The sequence below is a fragment of the Nicotiana attenuata genome, unplaced genomic scaffold (genome assembly GCF_001879085.1).
Source record: "Nicotiana attenuata strain UT unplaced genomic scaffold, NIATTr2, whole genome shotgun sequence".
NCBI lineage: Eukaryota > Viridiplantae > Streptophyta > Magnoliopsida > Solanales > Solanaceae > Nicotiana > Nicotiana attenuata.
In genome coordinates this window covers 114189-126074 of record NW_017671771.1, presented here as the reverse complement: position 1 = coordinate 126074, position 11886 = coordinate 114189, and positions in this window count along the sequence as shown.

Sequence of the window (11886 nt, the reverse complement as noted above, 5' to 3'; positions counted from 1 at the left end):
ACTCTTTTATTATTTGTCTACGAAAATAAAGTTCGGGTAAGGAATTCTGTTGACCGAGGAGAAGGTGTGAAGCACTCCCCAAATCTCGTGGTTCTAGCACGGTCGCTTGATTGACTTAAACTTGGCTTGAATTAATTTTGGATAAACTATGATTTATTTTATTTTTCATGTTTTGCCTATGTCCGCTTTTATTATTGATGACTTTTTAATTCTCGAACTAGGACGAGTATCCTCGACCCTAGCGTACACTAACCAAGACGAGTAACCCCGACCTTAATTCGTGTATCACACCTGAACTTGGAGCCTTCTTGGAGTTAATTAAAAGCTTTTATTTGAGAAAAAATGAGTCAAGACGTGTCTTCACGACTTTACCATTTTATTTATATCTTTATTGCGAAGTGAGTCTTCCCGACTTCGGTTAAGACAAAATTAATTAACTTTATCAAACCTATTACTTTCGATATTAAATTATGGGAAAATGTTTGTTCAACTTTATTATGAAAAGATAAACCTCTTTGTAGCTTAGTGGTAGTGAAACAATAAAAAGCTTTTGCTGATATCAGGCCTACCTAAAGCTCTATTCTTACTTTTGTTGTCATTAAACGATGAAACTAGTATAACCGAAATATCTTTATTTTAATAAAATTATATACTTGCGCTCATGCCTTAAAATTTGCCTAGCACTTTTTAAAATATTTAACTATTTATTTATTAGTAATAAAAAAAACTTTTATATTGAGATTCTGTCTTGTCTAGCTTATCACTTGAATTAGTTTGGCAAAAACTTGTAGCCAGTCAATCCCAATGACATGAACTTAACAAAATAACACACTAATATACATTTAATATTCAATAAGAAAGAAAACAACATTATGCTAAAAAAAATTTACACATGCTCAAATGAAGAAACGAACCCTTATGTAGCAAGACTTTCATGTATAATAAAACTTCAACTCTTAAAAGTGTGCTAAACTAACATGTACTTTAACAGAATACTTTTTTTTTATTTCTTTATTTTAACTCAATATCCTACTGCAATCCCACAATTTTACATACACGAAAATACTCCCACAACCATGAATTTGAATATTACAAAAAAAAAAAAACTCTCATAACTACATAATTCATTTTAATATAAACATCTCCTAAAAAAAACTAATGAAGGTAAAAATGTATTCATTCCATGTTTAACTTTCTTAAAAAAAATGTTTACTCAATAAAAGAGTGGAAACAGTCAGAATATATCCCAAGATTGCATCTTTGGGTCTTATCTCAATCAACACTTACACTACAGAGTTAAGGAAAGTACCTAGAGAAGGAAAATAACTTGAATGATCAGCCGGTAACTTTGTTTATCCACCAATCAAACGAACACAGTAACTTGAAACTAGCAACAACAGCAGCAAAAGAACCCAGAAGACACCTTGAAACTCAACAGCTTTCTTTTTAAAGAAGAAAGAACTACAAACTAACTTCAAACCTTTTATATTCTTTTATGGAAGGTTTTTGCTCTTTTCTGAAAAATATTCAAAGGTGAAAGGGTGCTGAATTTTATCTTCAGCTCTCTTTGTTTCAATGTCCCCTTAGTGTGTAGATGTGTGTGTTCAACTTCCCCCTTAAAGTAAAAGAAAGACCCTCTCTTTATAGGAGAGAAGGGACATGATTTCATTATGAAAATCTATCCAAAGGACAATTTTTCACGAAATATCTGTCCAACACTATTCAAAGGACAACTCTTTGGTAAAAAATCTATTCAAGAGATAATATTCTACAACCTAGAGGCAGATTTTTAGAGTTTTGTACTCCAAACAGTACATAAACAGTACATTACAATCAAACATGTACTCTACTATCAACTGCTTATTCAACAATCTCAAAAGCAGATAATTCAGCACTCATACATCCAGAAATTAAATCCAAACGAATGCAGAAATTAGATAACAAAAATCAACAAATAAATTAAACCCGAGTAAAAGCTATCTAAGCACTAATGTCAGAAGTAATATTATACTAAACAATAAGAAACAAAAAAATCAGAACCTAAATTAACAAAATCCAAACTTAACACAAAACAATAAATCAAAAAAAGAAAAGAGGAACTAGGATCTTACCACAGCAAGGGATTTGATGTTAATTCTAGTAGCGATGAGATGCCAAGGATATCGGGCATCGACGAATCGACCACGAAGCGAACTTTTCACGTTGGCAGACACCAAACCCAAGGTTCGCTGAACCAATTTGGATCTCGCTATCGTGCCAGCGTGAAAAGCTCGCACGAGTCATATCTAGGCAAGAGGGGAAGAATGGAAAAAAGAAAAATAAGAAGAAAAAGAAGAGTGAGCAGCGGCAGTGGCAGCCGCGGGAGGTGGTCGCCGGAATTCGGCTGGAGTTTCGGGTGGATACCAAGGGAGAATGGTAGGCATGGTGGAGCTCTATCCCTTCATGTATGTGTTGAAGGGTGGTAGTGGCCGGAACTTCACGAATTTGGGCAAAAAAGTGGCGGCTAGGGTTTCCTAGATCTAAAATTCATGGAGTTTAAGGGGTTTTTAGGGAATTTAGCTTGGAGATTCGGAAAGAGTAGGGTAAGGAGAGCGTAGAGTAGAAAAATGAGGCTGATTAGACCACCACCGGTAGCGGCGCACGGTGGTAGCAGTGGTGGAGCGGCGGCGGGTTAGAGAGAGGGTGAGAGAGAGAAGGGGCCGGTTTTAGGGTTTGGAAAATAGGGAAAAATCTGATTTTTTAGCTTTTATATTTTAGTTAGGGATAAATTTTGGCCAGTAGATTAAGATGGAATGAATTGCCATAATGGACTTTCATTTACTTAACTAAAACGACGTAGTTTTGTCATGAAACTACGTCGTTCTTATTCCTCCCATGACAGCCCCTTGTCTTGCACTCTTGGCCACTTTCTCTTTCAAATTTGGCCTAATTTCTTCCTTAATCTTACTTATTAAACTAAATTTACATAAATAAATAAATTAATTAAATAACTTATTCCAATTATCAATTAACTAGATTAATTCACCAATTGAACAGTTAGTTAATTCCTAAAATGCACAAACGAAAAAATGAACTATTTTTTGGTATTTTATGATAGGAAATATGCAATTAAAGTCACAAAAATTGAGAAAAATAATTAAAATAATAAAACACTAATGACTTTAGGAGGTGTTAAAATAGTGCTAAGCTTAGGTGTTCACAACCTACATCTATTAAAGATGTAGCGCCCCCGGCAAAAGGAACGTTAGTACATATGGAATAGTACTAGTATGTGTCACGCCTCCTTTTTTACCACCCGAAGGAGATATAAGGGAGTTTTTCCAATTTAAGTGACATTATTCGAAATGGGATTATTTTATTTAATTTTTCAGAGTCACCACTTGGGATATTTATTATGGTTTCCCAACTCGCCGGTTTATTTTAAAATTCCAAATCGAGGAAATTTGACCTTGTTTAAAAGTGTGCGAAACCAGAAATTCTAAGTAAGGAATTCTGTTAACCCGGGAGAAGGTGTTAGGCATTCCCGGGTTCCGTGGTTCTAGCACGGTCGCTTAAACTATTAATAATTAGCCTATTATCTGATTTACAACATGTCTTAACCTATTGTGCATTTTTAGCTCTGTAACCGCTTTTAATTATTTTATTTTATTAATCTGGAACAAGTTACGATTGTCGTACACTTGCTTGTTCGATACACATTGCGAATCATGTCACGGGAACCGTACCCATGATCTACAACATGTTTAATTTATTTAAAGTTATTAGATGTTTTTGCCAGGACATATAAATGTACCCTCGGATTTGGGAATTAGGTATCACAACTACGTCATGGGAACCGTACCTGTAGCTATGATGATTTTGTTATAAATGCGCCTAAAGCAAACTACGAATGTTCAAATATTTTCTACACTAAGTTATAATTAATGTGAGGGTCATAGCTTATGGACTTTTATTTGTTTATGGCACACCTCGATTTATTTTAAAAGGTTTGTATTTCACTAAACAAAAGTAAGGATACTCATTTTTAAACCTAATTTGAAATTCACTAAGAAGTCTTTAATCATGGACATGCTTAAGGTGAAAAGCTATGCTTTTTGATCAATTTGAAAAGGGGTTTGGGCCAGCAATGTCCCATTACTTATTTATTTAAGGGGAATCAGCATTGAAGCTGTATTTGGGCTAAAGACTTGGACCAAAAGGAAAGAACCTTGAAGGCCTTAACTGGTCCGAAACAGCCCACATTGGGCTTATAATAGGCGGGCCCAGTCAGTACTTGTTTTTCTAGCTGGGCCTATCTACCTCTACATCTGAATTGACCAAACTCGCGTATTGACAACAGTTATATCTCAACTTGCTGTTAAGTAGAACCAGAATTTAAATATTAAAACACAATTCTAGTTTGAAAGATTGATCACATGATTTGCAAGATAAAGTAGCATGTATTTATACTATGATTCTCAAAGGATATTCACAATTAAAGATCACCCTGTTGGGTTTAACGCCCAGGCCCATTCGCCTGGGCCCAGACTTGCTCAAGTGATTCCCATATTGGGCCTTGTTGCAAGTCTGGCCCAATTCGTGTCATATTCAAACCATTATGCAGTAATAGGATGTGTTTATTACAAAGCAGTTCTACTGCTGTGAAACTAAACTAGTAATCAAACTCAATTAAATTTGAAATCAAGAACATTCTAACAGTCCATTTTTACTGCTGAAAGTCCATGAATTTACAATATGCTGCTAAGTATAATTAAGCATCTAAAGAAGAAAAGAAGAGAAAATTTTGAAGTAAAGAGCAAAATTCTTCCTAACTCCAAGCCTTTCCACTGTCACCAAATCCTTCGAACCAGCTTCAACTTGCAAGAAATCAGCTATAGAGTTGCTTCTCACAAGTCAGCATTCAAACTCCAGCCCTGAGATTGCTTTGCCTTATTCCCACTCACATAAAAGACAGGAGAGATAAAGCGCAAGTTTCAGCATTTATGGAGACCGATTGACTAGTATATTCTTGACTTAAGTGATAAAACAATCAGAAAGAGAGAAAGGAAACCACTTCAGCAATTAAAAATCCATGCTCAAACAGTAAAATCTACTACATTCATACCGAAACAGTCAAGTATCACATGGAAGCTCATTTATTATACATATTTTTGCAAACTTGCTGATACTATATTATCTCGAAACAAGCAGTACATGAGAGGAGGTGGGATTAATAACCTTGTAGCAGCAAGAAACAAATAGTAAAACAGAGATGAAATACTAATCAGAACTTTGAAGAAAAGAGCAGCCACAAAACCAAGCAGCAACAGTGAAAATCAACCCAGAGAAAACCCAGAATCAACACTCAAAATGTCTCAAAAATCAGAATACCACCCTAGAAGTCTAAACGGGAAAAACTGAAATTTTCAGAGAACTTTTTAAGGATTTTTTTTTTGTTTCAGAACCTTTTAGTGCAGAAAAATGCTGATGATTGTCTGTGTGAGTACGAGTGAATGCTTTCTTTATATAGAGTGCCCAAAGATGGCATCAAAATGGAATATTCTAACCTAAATTCTGAAATTTCAGAATAGTACAGCTATCTTTATACAGCTGTGTGTCCTTTTTCCCATCCAATTTCATCATCTTCGCTAAAAATGGGGACAGTTGTCCAAAGACCTAGAACCTTCTGATATTTAACCTATGTAAAACCCAATTTTAACCCTTCAATTACTGACTATTTCAACTCTAGCCTATATTCTGACTTCAATTCGATTCCAGCAATCTTTTAGGACCTTCTAGAAATAGCCAAGTGATTAGGTTGCCTTAATTTGCAAACCTAGGGTATTTTATTTTATTTTTCTGAAATTAAACTAAGGTCTAGGGTTCAATTCAGAGGTTTAAACCTAACAAAAAAAATTTAGCCAACTAATCCTAAACAACTAACAAAATCCAGAATGCTTGATGCAAAGAAACACAAAAATTATCTTAATTATTTTCAATTAAACAGATTAACCAAACTAAGGCTAAGGTTTTCTAGAGCTAATCAAGAACAGGTCAGATAAATGGTTGACTAACCTTTGGGAATTGAGTAAGACTATTCTAATTAACTTAAAACAAACACTGAATGTAAACATATGAACACAATCCGGAAATATGGAGAAGAAAAGAACAAGCATGCAGCTTTCTAAAATTAAACCCTAGTTAATCTGAGTCTAATGCAATCGAGACTGAGCTTCTAAAATAATCAAAAGATTTAGCATGATTATGCAAAGAGTACAAGAAATCAAAACTAACTTATTTCAAATAAACAATATTGAATCAAGCTAAAGCTAAAACAATCAGGAATCGGTTAAATAGGCGATTGATTAACCTTTAACACTATCCTAATTACCTTAACTGACACTGAAACAAACTTGCAAGAAGAACAAACATAAAAGGAAAAACAAAACAAGCAGATCATTAGAATCTAAAATGCTAAACCTAATTAAATCTGAACCTAGGCAAATTAAATTCCTAATGATGAAATCTTAAACATGCAATTAATGAAACTAACAGTCGAAGAAAAGAAGAGAAAACCCAAATCAAACGGCTAAATCAGAAACAATTAACATGAAGGGGAATCAACCAAAAAGAGGGAAAAATAAAGGGAAGGTAAAAGAAGTTACCTATATTCGTTTTTTTTAAACCGAACAGGACCAATCTAAACGAATCTTGACCAAGCTTCGAAAGGGTAAAATGAACATTCAACTAACATTAACCGACTGTTCTCAACAAGAACAGTCGGCTAATGAAAGTTTGGGGTTCAAATGACCAAACTCTGACCAGAAAACCAACCAAAAAAAGGGTACAAGATTAGGGTTCAAAGGATTTCACATTTGAGATTCGAAGAAATTGGCTGGGACTTTCGGGAAATTGATTGTAGTTTAGGGTTCAGAGGGGTGTGAGGACGGTGGGTTGTGATTTTGGGGCCGTTTGGGTGATTTAGGTTTTTGGGATTCCGATCTTAGATCTAAGATTCGAAGGGCTTGGTAAGGATTTGAGGTAGATGGTTTGGAGATTTGGAAAGGGTAGGGAAAGGAGATTACAGGGCGTTAATTTGGTGGGGTTTGGGGTGTTGCCACCGCCGTGGGGCGATTTTCGGCGGCGGAATACGGTGGAGCCGGTGAGGGAATGAAGGGGCGGCTAGGGTTTCATCCGAAAGAGAGACGAAGGTAAAATGGGGGAGTTCAATGGGGGATGTCTGGGGTTCAGACAGATATATATGAATTGAACGGCCAGTTCGGAGCCGTTGGATCATAATGATCCAATGGTTGTGAAGTGGGAACACATACGGCCCCTGCAGCATGGATCCAAGGCTTTCCCAGGAGAAAATTGTAGGAGGTGTCCATGTCTAAATCCTGAAACGTCACTTCAAAATCCACAGGGCCGATAGTTAGGATTAAATCAATCTCCCCTATGGTATCTCTTTTGACGCCATCAAAAGCACGTACGCAAACATTGTTGGGCCTAATTCTTTCAGTCCTAATTTCCATTCTTTGTAAGGTCGAGAGAGGGCAGATGTCAACCCCAGATCCGCCATCCAACATAACTTTTTTCACGTAGTATCCTTCACATTTAACAGTCAAATGGAGAGATTTGTTGTGGGCAGCCCCTTCCGGAGGCAAGTCAATTCGACTGAATGAGATCCAGTTGACTTTAAAAAATTGTTCCTCCATTCTTTCCAGCTGCTCAACTGTGGTCTCGACTGGAACATATGCTTCATTAAGTGTCTTCAACAGCACTTTCTGATGCTCATTCGAACTTATAAGTAGAGACAGAAGTGAGACCTGGGAGGGAGACTTCCGGAGTTGGTCAATTACATCATACTCCGAGGTTTTCATCTTTCGGAAGAATTCCTCTCCCTCTTCAGCACTAACTAGCTTTTAAGCGGGAAACGCTTCTGTTTGGTCTTGTTCAACTCTTCCAGATTGAGGTACTTCTCAGACGGGTCTGTTTCATTCACTTCCCCCATGATTTCTTTTCCTTTGTACGTTACCAGTGTTTTGTTGTAGTTCCAAGGGACGGCTATGGGGTCTTTCATGGGCTTTTATGGTGCGCGGCTGACAATCACGGGCTCAGTCAGCCTGGGTGAGATTGCCGGCCCCTGCGCCACGTATGTCCCCTTTGGTACGTACATCTTAGGTCCTTTGTTTAGCTCGAACCTTTTGGGGGGACTCAACATGAATTGTTCTTTTCTGGGGGCCCTGGGGACATAAAGAACGGCATCTTTAGGAGGTACTGCCCCAGTTTTGGCTTCCACGATCTTTTCTATTCTTTGAGGAGTGGAGTTGCTTTTCTTCTCGTCATTAGCTGGCTTTGCTGTAGCTTTGGGCTTCTTTTCAACATCGCCAATAGCAATGATAGCCTTCAAAGCCGGGTTGAACTCTTTGTCTTCACAAATCATCCCAATAACTAGCCCGTTGTTGTAAGCCGACAGTGGGTTATTGGTAACATTGGGAATCTCCTCATCCCTCAACATTATCCGCTTTTGCTCTATCAGGTTCTCGATCGCTCTCTTAAGGGTCCAGCAATCTTCAGTATCATGCCCCTCGGCCCCTAAATGATAAGCACATCGGGTGCCGGGTCGGTAGGAGGGTGACTCTGGGTTTTGCCTGTTAGGAGGTACGGGCAGCAACAAACCCATTTGGACTAACTTAGGGAAAAGGCTAGAGTATGATTCACCGATGGGCGTGAAGTTGTTCCTTCTGGGTGGCTCACGGGCACGGGCATTATATGGAAAATTATTTTGTGGGGGATGGGGATTATATGGAGCTTGGTGAGGAGGGTTATTTTTAGGAGGTGGAGCTTGGTTTTGGTTAAACTGTTGTTGTGGCCGAGCGTATGGCTGGGCATTCATCACCGCATAAAGCTGAGGAGTCATGGCGTAAGCCGCATCTTGGTGAGGATAATAATGCTGTGGGGTTTTGGGAGAGGAACTAAAGTAACCTCGAGGTTGACGAGGATTTTTCAGACTTGAGGTCATTATGGCTACCTCTTCTTTCTTTTTCTCGTTTGTTGCAGCCCTCGACCCGCTCTGAATTGCTTGAGAGGTGGCTCTTATAGCTGACTGGCTCAGGATACGACCCGTTTTCAAAGCATTCTCTACCATTTCTCCAATCTTTATAGCTTCTGCAAATGGCTTGCCCATAGCAGACATCATGTTTTGGAAGTAATCAGCTTCTTGGGCTTACAAGAAGACACTGACCATCTCAGTTTCATCCATTGGGGGTTTCACCCTAGCAGCTTGTTTGCGCCACTTGACAGCATACTCTTAGAAACTTTCGAGGACTTCTTTTTGAAATTGGAGAAAGAATTTCTATCTGGATCTATGTCCACATTGTACTGGAATTGTCTGACAAAGTCTCGGGCCAAGTCGTCCCATATGTGCCAGCGGGAGATGTCTTGATCCATATACCATTCAGACGCAATCCCGACTAAACTCTCCCCGAAGTAAGTCATTAGGAGCTCTTCTTTTCCACCCGCTCCCCTCAACTGATTGCAATACATCTTCAGGTGAGCTATGGGTCCCCATGTCCATCATATTTCTCAAATTTGGGAGTCTTGAAACCGATGGGCAGATGAACATGCGGGAACATGCACAAGTCAGCATAGGATACACTCTTCTGGCCACTCAAGCCTTGTATGTTCTTGAGACTTTGCTCTATGCTTTTCATTTTCCGAGTGATCTCCTCTTGTTCGGGATTCTTTACAGTTCTCTCTTGTCCCGCGGTAAACTCATACCGAGGTTGTTGAGGGTAGGAGTTCATAGTGACATGAGCCGTGTCTGGTAGAAATGGTGGTGTTTGGAAAGTAAAGGATGACGGCTCAAAACTCGGCCTAAGCAATGTTGGTTGTCCCATGGCCGAGGTTGGTGGTGCGGTGAATTTGTTAGAAGCCACTCCCGAAATCAGTGCTTGGGGGGCGAACCTCAGAAGGCATTCCGGTGAAATGGGCTGACATGGTGGGGTATCCAAGTGGGGTATTCGGGTAATTTATAGGGATGTTGGAGGTTCCACTTGTTCTGGGAATCAGCTCGGGGAAACCAGGTATTGTACTAGGCGGCTCTCTACCATTAGACCAAGCGTCCCACATTTCAAACATGCGGAGGCGCAGTGCCCTGTTCTCTTCACCAGTTGCTGACTCTATCGTTGGGATAACCGACAGCGGGTTGTCCTCTGGGATGGGAATTGTTGGTAGATGACTTTCTGACGACATTTCGACACTTCCCTTAGATCTTGTAAAGTAAGGGTGCGAAGCCAGGTTACCACAAAACCAACCACCTTAAAAACAAAACCTGATCTCAACAACAGACACAACAAAACGGTTAGTTTGAGACAATTAACACATAGGGAATCGCACATCGGGGAATGTGATGCACCTTTACAGTTAAATATGTTTGTACATGTTTTGCAACAGTTGCGTGTCTCATCCCGACTTTTGTTTATCTCCCAGATATTTGCATCTTTCTTTTCTTTTGTACTTTTCATTATTTGCTCTCTTTTCTTTGCACTCTCTTTCCTGCATTATTTTCTCCCTTATTCTTATTTTCTCTCTTATTCTGGTTTTCTCTCTTTTTCTTGTTTTCTCTCTCTCTTTTTTATTTGAGTTATTTAAAACCATGACCGGATCCGATGGGGATTGCCTATGTATCGCGACGCCGCGCGAATCAGATCATCACGTAGTTCAAGGGATAAATGCGAAATAAAAGAAAGAAATATTTTTTGGGTTTTTCAAATTTCATTGAAAATAAAGACTTCTAATTTTCTCTATTACAACGACTCCATCATACATACTTAAGAAGTGAAAGGCTAAAACAGACTCAAAACATACTCGAAAAGGAAACTGAAATACAGACTCGAAAAGGAAAATCAAGAATACATAAGTGCTTCCAAAACTACTCCAGGGGCCCGCAGGACATCAGTCGGTCTCGCCGCGGGCCTGTGTGCAAGATCTCCTTGGAGACGATCCAGGTCATCCATTATCTGGCGAACAAAGGTCATCACTGCGGCGAAGAAAGTGGATCTAGTCATATCCTCACACTCATGGCATTTCTTGACGATATAGTCAGCTATTCCCCTAATCCTCTCTCTAATGATGCCTTTCTCTTGGAGCAGGCGCCCAATTTGTGTAGATTTAGCTTCCAGAACTTGGGCGTCATTATGGCTTCGCTCCTGCAATTGTTGCATGTCTTCCTCCATTTGGGCCATTAATGCATAACAATGTTCCCTCTCTGCCTTAAAGTTTTTTGCTTGTTTAGCCATTTCATTCTCAAGGGTAGTTAGCTTTCTCTTCAGGTTTGCGACTTCTCCATCATATTTCCTTTTTAATTACCGAACAAACTCTGCCCGTCCCTCTGTGTTCTTCGCCAACTGTGCGCGGGATCTTGCCAGACTACCTTCAGTTTTTTCCAAATCATTCTCGTACTCACAGATTTTTCTTCTAAGACCGTTTATGAGTCTTTCATCTGCTCTGCTTCTTACTTGGTTTTCAGATGCTATTTTCATCTCCTGGATTTAGGCTCGGAGGATTTCATTTCCTTGGGTTAACTTTTTCTTTTCACCCTCATCTGCAGCGGCTTGCACATCACTATCAAACTTAAGATCTCTGATTTGCCTTTCCAACTTGCTTATAGTGGCCCTGTATTCATTTTCTTTTGTCAGCCACTCCCACTGTTCTTGTGATGCTTCAACAAATTCTTGGAGGTGGGGTCTTTTAGCTGTCTTCCAAACTCAACATTCCTTTTGTACCAAGCAAGGTAACCGGATGAGACTTCACCTTTGGATAAATCATGTACTCGGGTACTTGCTGTCAAATATTGGCACTCACTCTAGATCTGGCGAACCACTGCTTTATGAAATTGGCCATCAG